This window comes from Tiliqua scincoides, chromosome 1 (genome assembly GCF_035046505.1).
Source record: "Tiliqua scincoides isolate rTilSci1 chromosome 1, rTilSci1.hap2, whole genome shotgun sequence".
Taxonomy (NCBI): domain Eukaryota; kingdom Metazoa; phylum Chordata; class Lepidosauria; order Squamata; family Scincidae; genus Tiliqua; species Tiliqua scincoides.
This window is the reverse complement of record NC_089821.1, coordinates 274,028,498-274,032,194: the sequence shown is the minus strand read 5'-3', so window position 1 is coordinate 274,032,194 and position 3,697 is coordinate 274,028,498. Positions and strand designations below refer to the sequence as shown.

The following is a 3,697-nucleotide window of genomic DNA, read 5'->3' as shown; positions in this document are numbered from 1 at the left end:
AAATATTTTTATTTGATTTTCCAATTACAACATGTAAAAACACATTTAAAACAGTATAACCACAAAGGGAGAAAAACAAGTTCATTCTGAAGTAACTATCTTCTTGCAGAAAAAGAACTCCTAGTCAGTCATGAGAGCTTCAGTATTGCTTCTGTCTGTCCTAAATTCCTAGTCACACCTGTCACTACCTCCCTGCTGACCTGCTTATCCTCAGCTCTATGTCTTGAAAGAGCCTGAGCTTACATGCAACCCTACCAACAAGGGACCAAACACAGAATCACAGCTAGCAAGTTGCTCAAATATTGTTTAAAATGGTCTTAAAACCCAGTCTTGCCTGCCTGCCTGGAGTCCTGGTGGTGACCTGGCGATATTGATTCAGACACGGTTAGAAAATTGGTTTTAACTAAAACTGGGTTAAAGTTCTCAGAGGAACTTTCTTTCTTTGCTCCAGTTCACATTTCCTCCCTTTCTATCTATTCTATTCTGTTTCCACATTTTTATACCGCCATTCGCCCGAGGAGCTCAGGGTGGTATACATACATAATTCCTTCCCTCCTTTCTCTCCTCACAACAGCCTTGTGAGATAAGTTAGGCTGAGTGATAGTGACTGGCCCAAGGTCACCCAGGAAGCTTTGTGGCTCAGTGGGGGGACTTGAAATTGAATCATTCAGGCCTAAGTCCATCACCAGAACCACTACATCATCCTGGCAATCACCAGAGAGGGTTTCTGCAAAATCCCAGGGAGCATTTACACTCAACCCAAGTTCTGACCTTGCTGCTAGCTATGCTTTACTTCTCTGGGATTAGGACTCTGTGTAGGTGGCAGGACCCTCCCTGGCTGAAATGGGTTGGCAACCTTCAGTCTCGAAAGACTGTGGTATAAGCCTACAGCACCCGGTATTCCCTGGAGGTCTCCCATCCAAGTACTAACCAGGCCTGACCCTGCTTAGCTTCCAAGATCAGATGAGATTGGGCATGTGCAGGGTAACAGTTGCTGTCAGAGCCCCTTTGCAATCTCACTTGACGGGCAGGTGCTCCTGAAGTAGGGCTCAAGCAACAGTAGCTGTTCTTCTGGGCATGCGGACACAGTTGCATTTTGTGGGGGAGTGTGGGGAGGGGGAGGGGAGGGACTGGATTGTGGGAAAACAAAAACAACTGAAATTTGAAAATTCACCAAATTGCACGTTTATCTTAACAGTTCCTTCAGAAGACGGAGGAGTGAACCGTGCTGTCCTCCACCCCCACAGCTGAGTTTTGCCAGCCCATCTGCTACCCCAACTGTTGCAAAACACCACCCCGTAGATTGAAACTCCCTCTTGTGGTTCTGCAGTGGCAATCGACTCGTGACACAGGGCTTCTGTCTTCTCTCTGAATTCTGTGACAACTGGCCTGCTCCTGTCTCTCTCTCGAGAGAAGTGGTGGCCCTGCTGTGGGTCTCAGGTCATCTCACCAATATAACCAGAGAAGCAGTGCAATGTGTTTAGAAAATGAAGCACAGGTGTTCTTAAAAATAAAATCAAAGATTAACAGCAAGTTGATTGGAGGACACAGACACACAACCTGCCCCCCCCCATTGTCCTTTGAACAAATGAGCCATAGATCAGAAGCCAGGTAAGGTGCAAAAGAGGACAATGCTCATTTCATCACTGTGAAAAGGAGGGAATTCCAGCAGGCACAGCTTTTATTACTCACGCTTGACAAGTTGCGTCTCCCTAAAGCTTCCTCTCCAGCACACCTGTTAAAAGGAAAGCTGTTTTCCTTTGCATTCCATCACCATGTGGCTCAGTGGCAATAAATTAAAACAACAATAATAAACTTATACAATGCTTTAAAGCAGTAGTTTCCAAACTGTGGGTTTGTGACCCATCAGTGGGTCGCGACCCAACTTCTGGTGGATTGTGAAACTGACAAGCTGATAGTTGGTAAGCAAAATGCACGGAGCCCTATGGAAACCAAAACGGAGCAGCACATTCATGTTTACTCATGAGTAGGCAAGAGATCCTCCGTCTGCTGCGAAGGGAAGACCGAGTGCGATGCAATCCAACGAATGCAGGTCCAACACATTCTTGAAAAGGGTCCCGCCTCCTGCTGACAAGGAAACTATGCTGAGCCCTATGCAAAGCAAAACTAAGCCACACATGCGTGTTTATTCATGAGTAGGAAATGTGCCTCGGCTTTTAGCAGGCAAAGGGGAATGCAAGGCCACTAGAATGGTCCCAATCCAATGAATGTGGAGCTCAACAAATGCTCCAGAGGGCAACCCCCCAACCATAGTAAAGGGGATAAAAAGAGAGGCTTGAATAACTGGTAAAGTGAAACTTTTTCAGTCTCGTAAAGTTAGGTGGGTCCCGATAGAGTGCCATTTTAAAAAGTGGTTCCCAGTGCTAGAAAGTGTGAGAATCACTGCTTTTGGGTGACCAAAGTGCTTAATAATAGAAGACATTTTATAATGCATTTTGTTTGCCTGCTGATTTATTATGAACTGGAACCCCATACAGTTCTGTTAAACATGAAGGAGACATTTCCCCTGAAGAAACGGATGAGTTTCTAGTGGTATCAGGCAGTCACATATGACATCTCTGAAACAGCAGACTGTTCATCCCTACTTGGACAACCAATGTTGGCAACCTTCAGTCCCGAAAGACTATGGTAACGCGCTCTGAAAGGTGGTTCTGGAACAGCGTCTAGTGTGGCTGAAAAGGCCAATTCGGGAGTGACAATCCCTTCCACACTGGGAGCAAGTGCGGTCAGTCCCTGGTCTGTCTCTCTGGCTATGGGCGTTCCTTCTTTGTCTCTTTGCCTCAGACTGTTGGCCAAGTGTCTCTTCAAACTGGGAAAGGCCATGCTGCACAGCCTGCTTCCAAGCGGGCCGCTCAGAGGCCAGGGTTTCCCACTTGTTGAGGTCCACTCCTAAGGCCTTCAGATCCCTCTTGCAGATGTCCTTGTGTCACAGCTGTGGTCTAACTTTTAAAAAGTAGTAGTAGTCGTCGTAGTAGTAGTAGTAGTAATAGTAGTAGTAATGTCAGGGATTTCTAAAGTGCTTTGAGTGTATAAATTGCTTCGCAGCACAATCCTATGCAAAACTGCACCACAAAAATACTATAATAAGACAATCAGCCATCAGAGTAGACCACACCAGTCAAGAAGGTCCAGCACATCAACAGTGAAAGGGGGGGAAATCTCCCATCAGTTTGGTTTCTCCAAAGAGCCAAGTTTTCATCTTGTGCCAGAAGACATGCAGGGTAGGGTTGGACCTTCATGGGCCTCCATAGGGAAGGCATTCCAGAGCATTAGTGCCAGTAATTATCACAACCATCCAAAAAAGTAGGTCAGTAGTTTTATCACTGTATTGTATGTGGTGGACTAAAGCAGAAAGATGGTGACCACATCTCTAAGGCCACTCACAGATTATGTGACCAAAGCAAGATTTGAACCAGAGAAATTTGAACTAAAGACTTGTCCATCACCCGCAGTCCAAGAATGTTGGAATAATGCCGGAGGGAGGAAAAAGTAGATTTAAGAAACAATAAATGTATGAAGAATATCTTGGAACTTTTACACAAGGTTCCAACGCTGTGCTCAGACAAGAGCACCCTCAGAATGCAGGCCAAGAAGGAAGTTGGCCTGAGGTAATTTTGTTGGCAATAGCCAAGAATCATTGTAACATTCAAGCTAAGAGATGGTCAGGCTTATGGGA

General features: G+C 45.6%; 1 pseudogene; it reads right to left on the bottom strand.

Moving 5' to 3' along the window:
- Positions 1-882: 882 nt before the first annotated feature.
- LOC136637197 (5S ribosomal RNA) lies at positions 883-1,002 on the bottom strand (annotated as a pseudogene).
- Between the last annotated feature and the right edge of the window lie 2,695 nt (positions 1,003-3,697).